At 56.4% G+C, this 19,054-nt stretch overlaps 1 protein-coding gene and 1 pseudogene across 1 annotated transcript in view; both read right to left on the bottom strand.

Moving 5' to 3' along the window:
• The window catches only part of LOC137477663 (maestro heat-like repeat-containing protein family member 7), a 198,653-nt gene that overhangs the window by 51,855 nt on the left and 127,744 nt on the right, over positions 1-19,054 (bottom strand). The gene's annotated exons all lie outside the window — the stretch shown is intronic.
• On the bottom strand, positions 1,038-7,438 carry LOC137477549 (uncharacterized; annotated as a pseudogene).

The raw sequence follows: 19,054 nt of genomic DNA, 5'->3' as shown, positions 1-19,054 counted from the left end.
CTTCTCACTGCTTTGGCAAAACCACAGGGGGAAGCCCCACTCTTCTCTGTCCCACGGCACTGTGGAGCAGAGAAGAGGACGACAAGGACAAGCCAGTGACAAACCCAAGGGGAGCTCAGCTGGGCCTTCCCCACCCTGCATCCCAGTAAAGTCACAATGCCTGGTACCTACCTCTCCCAAACTCCCCTGGGAGGCTGCTGGAGAGCCCAAATCCCCAGGATGCCTCCACTCCCACCAACTCCACCTCTCACCGAGACCCTTCAATGCTGCTGAGCTTCTTGAAGTGCTTGGTAACATCTTTTCCAAAGGATTTGGATGGTCTCTGGAGGAGATGGAGAGCACAGGAGGAAAAGAGGCTCAGGCCAGCAGAGATGAAGCAGGGGACTAAACAGCAACATGACAAGGGTGGTCCAACACAGGAGATGAGGAGAGCATGCTGTTTTGTTGAGAAACAGCAGTTCAGGGCTGCCTGCCTGTGATGCAGCAGCTCCATCTGCAAGAGGCTGCCCCAACCACATGGATGTGCTTGCAAGCAATGTCCTTCCTTGGACCCCAGAAGCCCACAAGCCTCCCCAGTGGCACAGCTGCATCTCCCTGAAAGACTTCTCACGGAACAAAAAGTCCAAACCACTTCATCTCAGACTGCCTGACGGCATTGGAAGACAAAATGCTGAGAGACCAGGGGGCACGGGGCACAGCTGGCAGGTATGAGAAGAGCTCACGGCTGCTGGTGGCTTTCCAAGACAGGGCTCCGGTTCACATGGAGCCCCAAACCAGGCTGCCCACAAAGGATGGTGTGGCTGCACTCCTGGCAGACCTCCACAGGAGCCGGGCACCCCTCAGGTCCTGCAGCCCTCGCACCTCCCCTTGAGCTGGATCTCACAGGTTCAGAGGGGCTGCCCAGCTGAGAAGGGAACTGATGGGCAGCCAGGACCCTGCCCGGAGCACAGGGGTGCTCCTGCATCCACCTTCACGGGAGAGCTGCTGAGCACCTTGAAGCCGAGCCCGGTGAGGAGGAGGGTGCTCCAGGGTGGTTCTCAGCAGGGCAAGGCAAAGAGCCTGGCTGCTGGGGAAGGGATTCTTTAGCAGCATCCCTCAGGAAGTTGCTCTCCTGCCAAAAAGGCTGTTTCCATACTGGCACTTGGACAGCACAATGCAGTCCATCTGGTGGGTGCTGGGATCCATGCTGGAGTTCAGCAGGAGTCCGCTGTGCTGCGCTGGCCCTGCCCATGGCTCCTCTGAGGAGCTGCCCCAGCCTGTGGGAGCCACAGCTGTGAGAACCCCTTGTCCTCTCGGAGCACTGCCTGCTCCCCCTCCCAGGAAAAGCTGGGTTCTACGTGGGCTACCAGGGGCTGTTTGGGGAAGCCGCCATGCCCTGGCTGCTGCCTGCCTCCTAAGGGTGCAGGGAGAGCAGCCTCCACATCATAGAGCTTCCCATCCCCGGAGAACAGGGACTCATGCAAGCCCTGGGCAGGGCAAGGAAAAGACTGGGAGGGGGGTGGCCACCACAGCCAAGCCCCTGGGGAATTCTCAGGACTGCCACCTGGCAGAGTCTGGGACTCCACGTATGCTCCTGCAGCTCCCAGCTCTTTTGGAACTATGGCCAGCGAAGCCCCCGATGGGCAACTGAATGGGTTTGCTTGGAGGAGGACATTGTGCCACAGTCACCAACGTGTTTGAGTGCAACGGGGGTGTTTTGGTCCGGAGCTCCAGGATGCAGATAGGCAGGAGGAGTGTGGCAATGGCAAAGAAAGCACTTTGGGGACTTGTCTGCTGCTGACTTTTGCTGACCAAGGAGGAACTTCAGGCCCCCATGGAAATTCAAGGCCTTACAGGGATTAGAAAACGTGGGTGTGAAGCAAACAGGCTGGTGGGGACTTGCTGTGCTCTCACCCCTATGGGACACAAGTGGCTCTGGGGGAACACCCTGCAGGCACAGGAGGAGCAGAAGGGTGTCTCAGCATTACCAAGAATCCCAAGGAGTTATCCAGCAGGCAGCGGAAGCGGCAGGTGAAGCTCCTCTCCACCAAGGATTGCTTCTCAGCATGGAGGTGCTGGGGGCTGGACGTGGCGCTGCGTCTGGCAAGCAGCGGCTGCTCAGGGGGAAAAGCTGGAAAAGCAAAATGAAGTTTTCCAAACTGTGCTGCACACCCTGAGCTCACGGATCAGAGCTGCTCAAGTGAACCCCTGCAGGGATCAGCCTGGCACTCACTGTCAGCAGCATGCAGTGGGGTCCTCTGCAGCTGGTGGCGGAAGACGGCCCTGTCGCCCACACGGATCAGCTCGTACACGCTCTGGTGGATGAGATCCGACTGGAACGACAAAACAGAATAGTGACTGCTCCTGGACAGCCTGGCAGAGGTGTCGGGAAGAGGACACGGCAGAAGGTTTCCCTTCCTGGGTGCTAAAAGTGCAGGATTGAGTGTAAAGAACAGGCAAACTCCAGCTCCTTCCCCTGACACAGGAGCTGCTGCCCTTTGGGAAACTTTGCTCTCCATCTGCATCTCCTTCCCACACCAGGACTGCATCCATCTGTTTCCAGCCAGGAAAACATGGTGCTCACCTGGTGGAAGCCCAAGTAGTCCTGCACGGAAGGGGAGATGTAGAAGATGTAGCCGTCTCCAGTCACGGTGATGACAAATCCATTGAGTGCCTGAAAGCAAAAGTTCAGTCCAAACTTACTCTGTTTGAGGGCTGTTGAGGGCTTCTCTGCGGGTGTTTGCAGGGGGTTGGGGTTGGGGGACGTGATGGGGAAGGAGTTGTCTGGAAGGTGAGAGGTCTAGGCTGGAAACTGAGTCCGCTTGAAGGCAGCATTTGTGGTTAAGCACAGCTTTGCTTATGGAGGGCAGAAGAAATATCTGTGAACTAGTTCTGTTCATGGTCCTGATTCTCCTGCAGGGAACAAGATGGGAGAGCTGTACTTTATTGGCCACTTAGGTATCTCTACTGGGGGAGGATGAGCCCTTTTTCCATCTACTCATTTGTTTGGGCTACTTTTGTAACACTTAATGGACTTTCATTCCTTGAGAGCTTTTATTCCTTAAGAGAATGACGATATTATCATCCCTTCATTGAAAACCATTTGCACACCAAAGAATGGTCTTCTTTTTGCCTCTGTATAGTGCTATGTTTCCAGAGTGACTTTCAATGGAATGTGTTAAGGCAAACGAGTTGCTGCTTTTAGATGGGAACAAACTTCCAAATCATTCACATTCCCCAGCAATGGCTATTAATTTGAGAAGTTTGCAAATTTTGGAACTACTCCAGTGGCCCAATGAGAAGTAAAGCCTTCCTGAACTGAGGATTCTTAAATGGCCTGATCCCGCAGAGCAGGGCAGGGTGTGCTGATGGTTTGAGCTGCTCCTAAAGATCCTGTTGGGCTGTCTTAGACACCTGGGGCCAGGGATTCCTTCCAACCTTGGTCACTTAGGGTGGGCTGGGGGCGGCCCCACAGCTGAAGAGGTGTAGGAATATAAAAAGGTAAAAGACACTTTCCAAAGCTGAGAAAGGCTGGGAAATTTCTACACCTTCTGAGAAAGCTAGGAAGTTAAGAACCAAGTGAATACATTGATATTTATCATAAGGAACAGGAAAGAACAAGAACGTATTGATAGCTCAAGATGTGGAAAGTCCTAGATATATGCTTTGCAAAGATAGAACAAGTTTCCATCTTAAAGAACGAATTATTGTGTATTGTTTGAGGTTCATAGAAGTCCTTTTTGTTTATGTTAAACCCACGTGGGTCCTTTTCTAATTGCTTAGAGTATAATGACTTTACACCTTTTCTTTTATGCTATTGGTTCAAAGAATGGGTATAAAAAGGCTTTGCATGGGCTGCCATCTTGTCTGTGATCTGTGTTTGCATGGATGTTGTCATTTTCCTGTGCCTCTTGCTTTTTGCTTGTATGATGCAGACAGATAATAAATCACAAGTCTGCAACCAGTCAGGGTCCCGTCCCGTTTGTGAGACACGCACCGATCCGGCAGAAAGAGGCAGCGAGCAGCCCGTGTTTGTAGAAGGCCTGGGGCTGCACGTCTGAGCCTCCACCTGGAAACACACTTGGGGGAATACGAGCTAGAGCTGGAGTGCCTGTCCTGAAAGGACCTGAAGTCTTTCAGCCTTGCCAGCGTTTCTTGAGGGTGTGTTGGTGTTCCCCAGAAAAGCTGCACGTTTGGGGAAACGCCTTTGGAGGAAAGGGGCTTGCTTCTCAAGGAAAGTGCTTCCCAGGGAGCTCCCAGTGAGGTAGGTGCGAGTATCCCCCTTTGGCTCTCTGTGCTCCTTTCAGTCCTTGAAGGCCCATTGCACTTGGCAGAGGGGCAGGAAGAAGGCTGTGAAGAGCAGGTTTGGCATCCACCTGGACCTGCCGAGACCAAGCCAAGCACCTGCAGCAGGATGTGTTACCCCCCTTTGGACAGAGGTGCGAGCAGAACCGTCTCTGTCCCGCTGTGAGCCCCAAAGCTCTCTGTGGGAGCTGTGAATGAAAAGGCCTTTACACACACCCTTTTCACATCTTCCCTGTCTGCTGTTGTCCCAGATGGAAAAAAGCAAGATGTATTCTATTTGCCATCTGTATGGCAGTTGTCTTGTGTGAAGTGGGCAGTTGTTCCTTATCTCTTCCACAATCAATCCTCCCTCCGGAAAGACATCTGCTGATAGTGGGCCACTGCAAGACTGAAAAGAACTGTAACATGCCATTGTGAGATGCTCCGCCCAGAGGGAGGAGCCAAGCATCCCTACCTGCATGTATGGTCTTGAACTTCTGGCCCAGGAGCACAGCTATTTCTGCGCTGGATTTTCCCAGAGGAACAGCTGCCTCTTCCACTGCCTCTTCAGAGGAAGACTGCACCCTTTTCCACAAGATCACTTCTCCAACAGAACCACACCTGACACTCCGGGAGGACTGCAGCCACAATTCCAATTGGACTGCTACCAACACCCTGTCCACCAGGGTGTCAGGTTGTATTCTGACTCTGTCAGTGCTGTTTTAGTTCACTGCATTGTTTATTTTATCTGTTATTTTCTTCCCTAAGAAAGAACTGGTATTCCTGCTCCCATATTTTTGCCTGGGAGCTCCCCTTAATTTCAAACTTGGAACAATTCAGAGGGAAGAGGTCTACATTTTTCCATTTCAGGGGAGGTTGCTGCCTTCCTTAGCAGACACCTGTCTTTCCAAACCAAGACAGCTGGGTTTCAGCTCTTGGCAATATGCATTTGCCTCCTGCTTGGAGGGAGCTGCTGTGGCCCAGGGCCAGCACAGAGCTGGGCTGGGTGGGCCAGGCAGCGTGGAGAGTCTTGGCTGATCTTGGTGCGTGCCTGGCCTCAGAAAGGCTTGGAAGGTTTGCCTCCCAAAGTGTCCTGCTCATTGGCTCTCCCTGTGCATCTTGGAGAGCACAAGGTGGGCATTTCTGGCAGCTGGGCATCAGCAGGCCTTACAATGGGGGCGTGTTGTGGAGCGAGCCCAGCTGAGGTACCCTGAGAGGAGCCCAGTGCTCCTTGCTCCTCTCTGCTGACACGGGAGCGTCTGTCTACTTTCGGGATGGCCCTGGCTGCGTGAGGGGTGCTACGTGGACACGAGACAGCCGGTCCTGTCCCGCTGGGTCCCAGCAGTGCCTCGCAGCAGTCCTGCATCCACGTCAGGATGCTGGCCAAGAGAGGCCCTGGCAGCTGAGGCAGCTGATTTTAAGCTTGTGCAGATACACACAGGGGATGGCCAACAGTGTTCCCTCAGGGTACAGCAGTCCTGAGGGGCCTCCCCAGAGCTGCCTGATGCCGCCCACTCCCTGTGGCACCAGTTGCTTTCCTGTGGAATGTTCTACCTGCCCCAAGAGCACAGAGGGAGCTGGAAAAAGAGCTTGCCAGGCTGCTCTCAATCCTTTACCAGCAGCCCTGGCTGAGTGGAGAAGTCCGAGCTGAGCGCAGATGTGCCAATGGAAAAGCCGTGCACAGGAAGGCTCGGTGGGAAGGATGAGCCAGGATCCATAGGCCTGGCAGCCTGAGCTTGCTGCCAGGGAATTCCTCGGAGAAGATCCTTCAGAGTGCCATTCCACGGCACATGCAGGGAACCAGGGGGTCTGCTGGATGGTGGGAAAGCTTTGAGGAGGGACGGGGACAGCTGGGGGTCCTGGCGGGCTGTTGAGGGCTTCTCTGCGGGTGTTTGCGGGGGGTTGGTTTTGGGGGACGTGTTGGGGAAGGAGTTGTCTGGAAGGTGAGAGTTCTAGGCTGGAATTTGAATCAGCTTGAAGGCAGCATTTGTGGTTTAGCGCTGCTTTGCTTATGGAGGGCAGAAGGAATATCTGTGACTATTTCCGTTCATGGTCCTGATTCTCCTGCAGGGAACAAGATGGGAGAGCTGTACTTTATTGGCCACTTAGATATCTCTACTGGGGTGGATGAGCCCTTTTTCCATCTACTCATTTGTTTGGGCTACTTTTGTAACACTTAATGGACTTTCAATCCTTGAGAGCTTTTATTCCTTAAGAGAATGACGATATTATCATCCCTTCATTGAAAACCATTTGCACACCAAAGAATGGTCTTCTTTTTGCCTCTGTATAGTGCTATGTTTCCAGAGTGACTTTCAATGGAATGTGTTAAGGCAAACGAGTTGCTGCTTTTAGATGGGAACAAACTTCCAAATCATTCACATTCCCCAGCAATCTCTATTAATTTCAGAAGTTTGCAAATTTTGGAACTACTCCAGGGGCCCAATGAGAAGTAAAGCCTTCCTGAATTGAGGATTCTTAAATGGCCTGATCCCGCAGAGCAGGGCAGGGTTTGCTGATGGTTTGAGCTGCTCCTAAAGATCCTGTTGGGCTGTCTTAGACACCTGGGGCCAGGGATTCCTTCCAACCTTGGCCACTTAGGGTGGGCTGGGGGCGGCCCCACAGCAGGTGGCAACAGTGTGTGCAAGGGCCCTTTGTGACACGCTGCAGCACAGTCACCATGGCATGGAACGGGACAAGGTGTCCAAGGGCCCTGCCTTTGTGACACGTGGGGACATAGGAGCTGGCGGTGACAAGAGCACGCCACAGTGCTCGGAGCAGGCGACGGGACAGGACGGGACAGAGCGGTGTCGTGAGGAGCCCCCGCACAGCGCGCTCGTTTGTGTCTGACCCGGAGCTTTCCCGAGGCGTTATTCCTACAGGTGACCTCGTGGCAGGACGTCGGGACTTGGCAGCCCGTGGCCTTCCCGAGGCTTTTCTTTTGCAGGTGCCCGCGTAGCCAGACTGAGGGAATTGGCGACCACAATCCTTAACGAGGAGTCTCCTGTCATTGTGGCAGGAGTCCTCCAGACCAGAGTGCAGGACTTGCTGTCCTGCAGCCTTGCTGAGGTTTCTCTGTCTCAGGTGCCTTCAAGGCACAACTACACAACTTGTTGACTCAGAACATCACCCTGCCATCTTCCTTGAAGGTGCCCTCAAGGTCATACTCTGGCATGGCAAACAGATTTCTCAGTGTGTTCAAAGTGTTCAGGAAGAAAAAAAAGGAAGACCCTGGAGCTGCCCCAGCACAAGAGCATGAAGAACTGGAGCAGTTCCAGCCACTGCAGGATGGTGAGTTGCAGAGCTGGGCCACAGGGCTGATGGCTGCAGCCAGCTTGGCCCCATCCCATCCCATCCCATCCCATCCCATCCCATCCCATCCCATCCCATCCCATCCCATCCCCTGGGGACATGCCCATGGACAGGATGGAAGAGGGGCCAGGCAGACACCCTGCAGTGGCCGTGCTCCATCCCCTGGGGCATCCCTGGCTGCCCCTGCTTGGGGAGCGCGGGGCTGGGCTGTGTTCTCCGGCCTCTCCCGCAGCCCCTCAGCTCTGGCTGCGCTCGCTCTTTGCCAGGTGCAGCCCTGGACCGGACACAAGAGCAGGAACCCAGCCGTGGCCGCTTCCGCAGAAGCCTGAAGGTACCAGCAGCCATCCCCACCTGGCCTGGGCCTGCTGTCACTGCTCAGCCGAGCACCACGCTTGGAGCACTCCATGGAACACTCCGGGCTTCCCTGTCCTTTGTTCTCCTGCAGATGTTCCGGAAGTTCCTGCGCATTCGGCGGAGAAAGACCGGCAGCACAGCAGCTGAGGGCCCAGCCAAGCCTGACTCGGGGCTGACCGAGCTCCAGGCTGAGCCTGATGTCAGCCCGGATTCGGCTGAGCGCTCAGAAGACTCTGACGCCTCAGCGACTGAAACCTGGGCAAAGGCTCTTAGCTCGTCAATGACTGAGGTTGTGGCCATCACAAACAGGGACAATGAAGAGACTCAGGGCCTTACAAATACTGACACCACACCTGCTCCCATTCTGATTCAGGAACTCATATTCAACTATTTCAAGGAACCTAGTGTTTCTGCTCACAAGCAGCAGGTAAACAGCCTGGCTCCACACCTGGAGGCCAGCCGGGATCGCGTGTCCCCTCAAGCCAGGGTCTCTGGGCCCCCTCAGGCTTTGAGGCCAGCACAGTGTGGTGGGAAGGGAAGCACTTCTTGGGGGAAGCTGGGGAAGTTGCTCCCTTGAACAGTGCTCCAAGTCTTCCCTATGCCTCCTCCAGGTGCCAGCCAAGGTGAAGAACATCCACCAGAGTCTCGTCACCTACGTCTCTGTGGATGCCAGGCTGCAAATTGACCTTGTGAGGCTGGCTGAAGAACACCCTGCTGACGTGGTGCTGACCCTCCTGCGCTGTGCCCCAACGTGTGACAGGTACAGGGCCCACGAGCCTGGAGAGCTCAGGGCTCAGCAGCCTTTAGGGCCCGTGGCCCTGCACAGCCTGTCCCATGGGGTCTGCCAGACAGGCAGAGAGGCCCAGGACCCTCGGGCCCCTCTGTTTCCTGAGCCTGCTGCCAGTGCTCCTTCCCTGCCCTTCAGGGCTCCAGGGCTCTGTCACCTGGGCCCCCACAGCTGCACAGGGCATGGTGCTGTGACTGACATGGCCCTGACACAGAGCTCTGATCCCACAGAGCTGCTGCAGTGCTGTGGAGAGCCATAGCTCATCGGGACCAGCAGTGGAGAAAGTGCTGTCAACACTGCTCTGTGTGATGGAGGACTGGCCTCTGACCAGAATGTGCACCTCTGATGGGGACAACAAGGACATTTTTTCCCTGGCTGTGAGTTTCTGGAACTGGCCTTTGCTCACCCCCAGGTCGCCTCTCCAGCAGCTCTCCATCCTCTCCACGCCGCAGGCGCTGGGCTGAAACCTGGGCTCGGGGCAGGCTCAGGGGGCACCAGGCCTTCTGCTCCCCTGCGTCTGCCCTTGGGCCCTGCCCCATGGACACCTCGGCACTGAGCCCTGCCTTGGGCTGCTTCTCTTGCAGGCAACTCTGGTGATCTGGGTGATTGTCCAGGTGCCTGAGTGCACGAGGCATTGATCCTTTATTCCTCCCGCCTGTTTGTGGCACTGCTCTTCCATGCTGTCATCACCACACAGCAGATGCCACCAGAGGAAGTTGATAACTTCTGGAGAGCATGCCAGGAGGAACACCGCCTTCCCAGCAAGCCCAACAGGTCCCAGTCCTCCTGTCCTTCCCGTGCCCTTGTGGCCAGCGCCAGTGCTCCCAGTGTGACCTGGGCTTTTCTCTGCACACAGGTTTGCCGTGCAGGTCATGAAGGCTCTGCTCGGCCGACTGTGGTGTGACAATGTGGTGGAGGCTATGGAGCACATGGGTGGCTGGGACACGCTGCTGTGTGCTGACTCCCAGCACTACGCCGTGGGTCTGTTGGCCAGGTGAGACCCCCTTCTCCCCACTGCCCCCAGCATTTGTGCCCTGTGCCCCACACAGTCCCTGTGGTCCTGGGCCAGAGGGGCTCGTCACCAAAGGACGGCCAAGAAGAATGGAAAAGGCTGAGAGAGGAGGGTGCCCAGAAGGGGCTGCTTCTCAAAGCGCCCACATCCCCTCCAGGGATGCTGGGGAAAGACCAGACCTCTGTGAGTCAGTCCTGGGAGAGGTTTGGTCTCCCCACCTCAGGGCTTTGGTGCCTTTTTCCCCACTGCCAGGGAGATGCTCTGCGTTTTTATGCCTTTGTGCTCTCGCATCACAATCCACATGCTTCGGCATCTCAGCAGGGAGGACCCGTGTTGGGATCTTCCCTTCCTGGCATTCCTTGTGGAGGTGAGCCTGTTGGCCAGCGCTGCCTCGCTGAGCTGCCTCCCAGCTCTCTGCCCTCTCGTAGCCACAGCTGCCAGGACGGTGCCCACGCCCTGTGCTGCTGCCTGGGCCCAGCCCTGTGCGGTTCTGGGCTCCTGCCGGCCGGGTCCCCTGTCACTGCCCTGTGCCTTTCAGGTCCTCCAGCGCCTAGACTTGAGTAAATGTGGTGGCAGCGTCCTGAGGATCACGTCAAGGTACCTTCAGGGTGAATGCAGTCAGAGGCGTCGCCTGGCGCTCAGAGGCCTCGTGGTGCCCAGCAAGGATCCCTCGATGGTGAGAAGGGGGCAGCGGCTGAAGCTGCGCTGGGCAAAGCAGCCCCTTGGGCTGGCAGGGCTTCAGGAGCTGAGGCAGCTGCTGCCAGCTCTCCTGCCTCACCTGCCCCGCTGCTTTGGGACAGGCCTTTGGCCTGCGGGCCCTGCAGCAGCAGGGTGGGGCTGTAGAGCCAGGGCGGTGTTGGCCGTGCAGCCGTCCATGGCTTTCCAGCACAGCCTTGTGTTCCACACAGGCCAGTAGGATGCGCAATGTATCTCAAAGCCTTCTGGGGCTGCTGGGTGATGCAGATGGAGAGGTGGTCAGCATGAGCCTCCATGTGTTCACGAACATGCTCCAGCACAAACACATCGTGGTATCCAGCACCACTGCTCCGAAGCTGGCTGAGGCACTCCTTCTGCTCTTTGACCACGTAAGGCTCTGCATCCTGAGCCGCAGGCATCGGGTGCTTCCCAGAAACTTTGTGCCCTGTGGATTTTCAGGCCATTGCCCAGGTGGGCCTGGAGTAGCTGGTGTAGGTCTTTTCTTTTCCTCTAGGACAACAGCCACGTGCAGTTGCTCTCCATTCAACTCTTCCGTACAGTGATGGAATCAGTAGTGGATGAGGGAAAAAAGCCCCTGAAGACAATTGTGAACAGGAACCTGTACGCACTTTTAATCTACTGTCATGATGAGAACTGTCACGTGGCAAAGGTGAGCATTCCTATGATGCTGGGAGGGGGCTCGGCTGCCTCCTGCCCTGGCGCCTGGTGGGCTTCAGCCTCCTCCAGGCCTTGGCACAGGGACACAGGTCCATGGGCTTTGTGGCCATCTCTGGGTCTCTGCTGCTCTCCAGGCCTCTCGGGAAACACTGCTTTGTGCGGCCAAGTTCCTGGAGAGGAGGAATCTCGAGCAGCTGGTGGAGAAGGGGAATCTGTGGAAGTTCGCTGAGGTCCTGGTAAGGACGGCCTGGAAGCCCCAGGCTCAGCCTGGAGAAGCCCCCTGAGCGCGGTGCTGGGTGTGTGGGCTGGCAGCTGTGCCCCTGCCCGGTGCTGCACCCAGAGGCCACGCGGGCTCTTCTCCAGGCTCCCGTGGGCCCCAGCCGGGTGCCCATGGAGCCCCGGCCCAGCGGGGCTGCGGGGCGGCCCCGCGGCTCCCCGGGCAGCAGCCGGCCCTCTGCCGCCTCCAGAGCCCGGCGCCAGCGGCTGCTGGCCGGGCCTCAGGGCTGTGCGGGCAGGGGAGGCCGGGACAGGGCGCAGGGAGCGCCCGGCCCAGGGGCCGAGCCCGCGCCAACCCTTCCCTCCTGCCGCTCTCTCCAGCTGGAAGAGGACAGGAGCCGAGTGGCCGAGCTCCTGCGCCGGGCCCTGCCCTACCTGCAGAGCCCACAGGAGCCCCTGCGAGAGGCGGCCGTCAGGTTCCTGGGGTGAGCCACGAGCCCGGGCTCCCTGCCCCGCCCCGCCTCAGCTCGGCCCCAGCCGCGGCTGCTGCCCCGGCAGCGCCATCCGGGCCCGGCGCCGTGGAGCCCCGCCTGGCCTCGGCGCTGCTGCCGCCCTCCGCAGCCGTGCCCTGGGGCGGCAGCGTGCGGCAAGGGCCCGGGCTGAGCCCTGCCGGGCCACCAGGGCGTGTGGCCACAGGGCTGGCAGCGCCGCTGGCAGGGAGCTGTGCCGCTGGGGCCAAGATGAACTCTTTGTTCTCAGAGATGGCCGCTTTCCCATGATGAGGGGGCAGCAGGAAGAGCTCCCCGCCCTCAGTCAGGGTGAGTGAGGGCAGCGGGCTGTCAGCGGGGGCTGGCGGGGGGAGAGCTGCATTGCTTGGGCAGGGAGTGGGAATTTCTGCCCCAGCTCTGGCGGGTTTCACTCCCTGTGTGGGAGGAGAGGTGGCGTGGGCAGAGCACACAGGGATTTCAGGGACATGGGTGGAATTTGTGGCCAGCAGCTTGCTGCTGACCTGTTGCCAACACCTCTCTCTTGGCCTTGGCAATTGTTGGGGGAGGTGGCCGTGGCAGAACGGTCTCCTCAGGTCACTGCAGATCCAGGCTCTGACCATGGCTCTCTTGCTCTCTGTTCCAGGCCTTCAGTCTCCAAAGAATAATACCACCCCATCCTGCTCTGACATTGAAATTCAAGCCCAGTTAGGCCTAGAAGATGAAGAAATTGGGTTGCTTTCTGGATCCGGTGAACCAGTGCCCCAAGAGCAGCACCAGGAGACACTGAAGAGGACACCACCTCCCATTGCCACTGGGGCTCCAGGCACAGCTGATGATTGATACAGCTGAGCCTCTGGGAAGCTCACATGGCTTCAGCCCTCTCCCTGCCTGTAGATATAGCTCCCTCCTCCAGCCCTCACACACTGTCCATCCACTTTTTCCCCTCCATTCTCCCTCCATTTTCACAGCTCCATCTCACCAGCCCTCAGATCATGCCCATTCCTGTGTTTTCCTTCCGCTTTTCCTTTTGACAGCTCCATAATGCAAGCCCTCAGCCCTGCCCATTCCCTTTTTTCCCCTCCCAGCTCGTCCCTTAGTTTCATTTTCCATTAATAAAGAGTTTGGCTTCTTCACTTTGCCTCCATCTCTGTGGAGCTGAAGCGACGCAAATCCCGAGCCCTGGGGCACACAGGCCCTTGCTGCCGTCCTTTTCCATGCCATGGTTTGTGCACACACACAGAGGAACGAGGGCAGATCAGGCTGGAAAGGTGCCTGTGCTGAAATTCCACAAGGCTGTGGAGCTGCAGATCTTGCTGAGCACCCTGGAGCCCCTGGAATTTGGAAGAGCCAACCTGAGTATGCTCTGAACCCAGCTGTGAGGGATTCCATGGCAAGCATCCACAGAGGGCAAAGGAGCTTGGAATGCTGGAAATTTTCAAGAATAGCTTCCTGAAAGCACAGCAGTGCTCCATCCCTGTACAGGATGAGGAAGAGGGCAGAACCAGCGACCATCCGGCTTAACAGGGAGCTTTGGGTGTGCCTGAGGGCAAATGAAGCAGCAGCGCGGTGCCCGAGACTCGGACGCGCGACCGTGCCAGTGCCTGGAGCGCTGTCAGGCAGTGCCGGGATCCTGGGTGTGGTTCTGGTCCCCACAAGTGAGGAATGGCAGCCCCAGGCTCAGAGCCAGTCAGGAAGCCAACCAAGTGAGCCCACAGGGAGGGCGCCCTTCCAGTTTCTCTTGGGCATGGCCGCAAAACAGCCCCTGCTGCTTCTTCCTCCGCCTGTGTTTGGGGTGTGCTGGTGGCAGAGGCAGCCAGGTTGGACTCTGCTTTCCAAAGCCTGTTGGGAGCAGGCATGAAAAACACTGCGTGCTGGAAGGTGCTGGCAAGAGCGTCCCGTGGGAACAGGGGCTCTGGTCTGTGGCCGGGAACAGCCTGGTTTTGGTGCCGTGAGCGCAGGCAGGAGTTGAGGCAGCTGAAGAGGTGTAGGAATATAAAAAGGTAAAAGACACTTTCCAAAGCTGAGAAAGGCTGGGAAATTTCTACACCTTCTGAGAAAGCTAGGAAGTTAAGAACCAAGTGAATACATTGATATTTATCATAAGGAACAAGAAAGAACAAGAACGTATTGATAGCTCAAGATGTGGAAAGTCCTAGATATATGCTTTGCAAAGATAGAACAAGTTTCCATCTTAAAGAACGAATTATTGTGTATTGTTTGAGGTTCATAGAAGTCCTTTTTGTTTATGTTAAACCCACGTGGGTCCTTTTCTAATTGCTTAGAGTATAATGACTTTACACCTTTTCTTTTATGCTATTGGTTCAAAGAATGGGTATAAAAAGGCTTTGCATGGGCTGCCATCTTGTCTGTGATCTGTGTTTGCATGGATGTTGTCATTTTCCTGTGCCTCTTGCTTTTTGCTTGTATGATGCAGACAGATAATAAATCACAAGTCTGCAACCAGTCAGGGTCCCGTCCCGTTTGTGAGACACGCACCGATCCGGCAGAAAGAGGCAGCGAGCAGCCCGTGTTTGTAGAAGGCCTGGGGCTGCACGTCTGAGCCTCCACCTGGAAACACACTTGGGGGAATACGAGCTAGAGCTGGAGTGCCTGTCCTGAAAGGACCTGAAGTCTTTCAGCCTTGCCAGCGTTTCTTGAGGGTGTGTTGGTGTTCCCCAGAAAAGCTGCACGTTTGGGGAAACGCCTTTGGAGGAAAGGGGCTTGCTTCTCAAGGAAAGTGCTTCCCAGGGAGCTCCCAGTGAGGTAGGTGCGAGTATCCCCCTTTGGCTCTCTGTGCTCCTTTCAGTCCTGAAGGCCCATTGCACTTGGCAGAGGGGCAGGAAGAAGGCTGTGAAGAGCAGGTTTGGCATCCACCTGGACCTGCCGAGACCAAGCCAAGCACCTGCAGCAGGATGTGTTACCCCCCTTTGGACAGAGGTGTGAGCAGAACCGTCTCTGTCCCGCTGTGAGCCCCAAAGCTCTCTGTGGGAGCTGTGAATGAAAAGGCCTTTACACACACCCTTTTCACATCTTCCCTGTCTGCTGTTGTCCCCAGATGGAAAAAAGCAAGATGTATTCTATTTGCCATCTGTATGGCAGTTGTCTTGTGTGAAGTGGGCAGTTGTTCCTTATCTCTTCCACAATCAATCCTCCCTCTGGAAAGACATCTGCTGATAGTGGGCCACTGCAAGACTGAAAAGAACTGTAACATGCCATTGTGAGATGCTCCGCCCAGAGGGAGGAGCCAAGCATCCCTACCTGCATGTATGGTCTTGAACTTCTGGCCCAGGAGCACAGCTATTTCTGCGCTGGATTTTCCCAGAGGAACAGCTGCCTCTTCCACTGCCTCTTCAGAGGAAGACTGCACCCTTTTCCACAAGATCACTTCTCCAACAGAACCACACCTGACACTCCGGGAGGACTGCAGCCACAATTCCAATTGGACTGCTACCAACACCCTGTCCACCAGGGTGTCAGGTTGTATTCTGACTCTGTCAGTGCTGTTTTAGTTCACTGCATTGTTTATTTTATCTGTTATTTTCTTCCCTAAGAAAGAACTGGTATTCCTGCTCCCATATTTTTGCCTGGGAGCTCCCCTTAATTTCAAACTTGGAACAATTCAGAGGGAAGAGGTCTACATTTTTCCATTTCAGGGGAGGTTGCTGCCTTCCTTAGCAGACACCTGTCTTTCCAAACCAAGACAGCTGGGTTTCAGCTCTTGGCAATATGCATTTGCCTCCTGCTTGGAGGGAGCTGCTGTGGCCCAGGGCCAGCACAGAGCTGGGCTGGGTGGGCCAGGCAGCGTGGAGAGTCTTGGCTGATCTTGGTGCATGCCTGGCCTCAGAAAGGCTTGGAAGGTTTGCCTCCCAAAGTGTCCTGCTCATTGGCTCTCCCTGTGCATCTTGGAGAGCACAAGGTGGGCATTTCTGGCAGCTGGGCATCAGCAGGCCTTACAATGGGGGCGTGTTGTGGAGCGAGCCCAGCTGAGGTACCCTGAGAGGAGCCCAGTGCTCCTTGCTCCTCTCTGCTGACACGGGAGCGTCTGTCTACTTTCGGGATGGCCCTGGCTGCGTGAGGGGTGCTACGTGGACACGAGACAGCCGGTCCTGTCCCGCTGGGTCCCAGCAGTGCCTCGCAGCAGTCCTGCATCCACGTCAGGATGCTGGCCAAGAGAGGCCCTGGCAGCTGAGGCAGCTGATTTTAAGCTTGTGCAGATACACACAGGGGATGGCCAACAGTGTTCCCTCAGGGTACAGCAGTCCTGAGGGCCTCCCCAGAGCTGCCTGATGCCGCCCACTCCCTGTGGCACCAGTTGCTTTCCTGTGGAATGTTCTACCTGCCCCAAGAGCACAGAGGGAGCTGGAAAAAGAGCTTGCCAGGCTGCTCTCAATCCTTTACCAGCAGCCCTGGCTGAGTGGAGAAGTCCGAGCTGAGCGCAGATGTGCCAATGGAAAAGCTGTGCACAGGAAGGCTCGGTGGGAAGGATGAGCCAGGATCCATAGGCCTGGCAGCCTGAGCTTGCTGCCAGGGAATTCCTCGGAGAAGATCCTTCAGAGTGCCATTCCACGGCACATGCAGGGAACCAGGGGGTCTGCTGGATGGTGGGAAAGCTTTGAGGAGGGACGGGGACAGCTGGGGGTCCTGGCGGGCTGTTGAGGGCTTCTCTGCGGTGTTTGCGGGGGGTTGGTTTTGGGGGACGTGTTGGGGAAGGAGTTGTCTGGAAGGTGAGAGTTCTAGGCTGGAATTTGAATCAGCTTGAAGGCAGCATTTGTGGTTTAGCGCTGCTTTGCTTATGGAGGGCAGAAGGAATATCTGTGACTATTTCCGTTCATGGTCCTGATTCTCCTGCAGGGAACAAGATGGGAGAGCTGTACTTTATTGGCCACTTAGATATCTCTACTGGGGTGGATGAGCCCTTTTTCCATCTACTCATTTGTTTGGGCTACTTTTGTAACACTTAATGGACTTTCAATCCTTGAGAGCTTTTATTCCTTAAGAGAATGACGATATTATCATCCCTTCATTGAAAACCATTTGCACACCAAAGAATGGTCTTCTTTTTGCCTCTGTATAGTGCTATGTTTCCAGAGTGACTTTCAATGGAATGTGTTAAGGCAAACGAGTTGCTGCTTTTAGATGGGAACAAACTTCCAAATCATTCACATTCCCCAGCAATCTCTATTAATTTCAGAAGTTTGCAAATTTTGGAACTACTCCAGGGGCCCAATGAGAAGTAAAGCCTTCCTGAATTGAGGATTCTTAAATGGCCTGATCCCGCAGAGCAGGGCAGGGTTTGCTGATGGTTTGAGCTGCTCCTAAAGATCCTGTTGGGCTGTCTTAGACACCTGGGGCCAGGGATTCCTTCCAACCTTGGCCACTTAGGGTGGGCTGGGGGCGGCCCCACAGCAGGTGGCAACAGTGTGTGCAAGGGCCCTTTGTGACACGCTGCAGCACAGTCACCATGGCATGGAACGGGACAAGGTGTCCAAGGGCCCTGCCTTTGTGACACGTGGGGACATAGGAGCTGGCGGTGACAAGAGCACGCCACAGTGCTCGGAGCAGGCGACGGGACAGGACGGGACAGAGCGGTGTCGTGAGGAGCCCCCGCACAGCGCGCTCGTTTGTGTCTGACCCGGAGCTTTCCCGAGGCGTTATTCCTACAGGTGACCTCGTGGCAGGACGTCGGGACTTGGCAGCCCGTGGCCTTCCCGAGGCTTTTCTTTTGCAGGTGCCCGCGTAGCCAGACTGAGGGAATTGGCGACCACAATCCTTAACGAGGAGTCTCCTGTCATTGTGGCAGGAGTCCTCCAGACCAGAGTGCAGGACTTGCTGTCCTGCAGCCTTGCTGAGGTTTCTCTGTCTCAGGTGCCTTCAAGGCACAACTACACAACTTGTTGACTCAGAACATCACCCTGCCATCTTCCTTGAAGGTGCCCTCAAGGTCATACTCTGGCATGGCAAACAGATTTCTCAGTGTGTTCAAAGTGTTCAGGAAGAAAAAAAAGGAAGACCCTGGAGCTGCCCCAGCACAAGAGCATGAAGAACTGGAGCAGTTCCAGCCACTGCAGGATGGTGAGTTGCAGAGCTGGGCCACAGGGCTGATGGCTGCAGCCAGCTTGGCCCCATCCCATCCCATCCCATCCCATCCCATCCCATCCCATCCCATCCCATCCCCTGGGGACATGCCCATGGACAGGATGGAAGAGGGGCCAGGCAGACACCCTGCAGTGGCCGTGCTCCATCCCCTGGGGCATCCCTGGCTGCCCCTGCTTGGGGAGCGCGGGGCTGGGCTGTGTTCTCCGGCCTCTCCCGCAGCCCCTCAGCTCTGGCTGCGCTCGCTCTTTGCCAGGTGCAGCCCTGGACCGGACACAAGAGCAGGAACCCAGCCGTGGCCGCTTCCGCAGAAGCCTGAAGGTACCAGCAGCCATCCCCACCTGGCCTGGGCCTGCTGTCACTGCTCAGCCGAGCACCACGCTTGGAGCACTCCATGGAACACTCCGGGCTTCCCTGTCCTTTGTTCTCCTGCAGATGTTCCGGAAGTTCCTGCGCATTCGGCGGAGAAAGACCGGCAGCACAGCAGCTGAGGGCCCAGCCAAGCCTGACTCGGGGCTGACCGAGCTCCAGGCTGAGCCTGATGTCAGCCCGGATTCGGCTGAGCGCTCAGAAGACTCTGACGCCTCAGCGACTGAAACCTGGGCAAAGGCTCTTAGCTCGTCAATGACTGAGGTTGTGGCCATCACAAACAGGGACAATGAAGAGACTCAGGGCCTTACAAATACTGACACCACACCTGCTCCCATTCTGATTCAGGAACTCATATTCAACTATTTCAAGGAACCTAGTGTTTCTGCTCACAAGCAGCAGGTAAACAGCCTGGCTCCACACCTGGAGGCCAGCCGGGATCGCGTGTCCCCTCAAGCCAGGGTCTCTGGGCCCCCTCAGGCTTTGAGGCCAGCACAGTGTGGTGGGAAGGGAAGCACTTCTTGGGGGAAGCTGGGGAAGTTGCTCCCTTGAACAGTGCTCCAAGTCTTCCCTATGCCTCCTCCAGGTGCCAGCCAAGGTGAAGAACATCCACCAGAGTCTCGTCACCTACGTCTCTGTGGATGCCAGGCTGCAAATTGACCTTGTGAGGCTGGCTGAAGAACACCCTGCTGACGTGGTGCTGACCCTCCTGCGCTGTGCCCCAACGTGTGACAGGTACAGGGCCCACGAGCCTGGAGAGCTCAGGGCTCAGCAGCCTTTAGGGCC

Source organism: Anomalospiza imberbis, chromosome 7 (assembly GCF_031753505.1).
Source record: "Anomalospiza imberbis isolate Cuckoo-Finch-1a 21T00152 chromosome 7, ASM3175350v1, whole genome shotgun sequence".
NCBI classification, from domain to species: domain Eukaryota; kingdom Metazoa; phylum Chordata; class Aves; order Passeriformes; family Viduidae; genus Anomalospiza; species Anomalospiza imberbis.
This window is presented reverse-complemented; position numbering and strand designations above follow the sequence as displayed.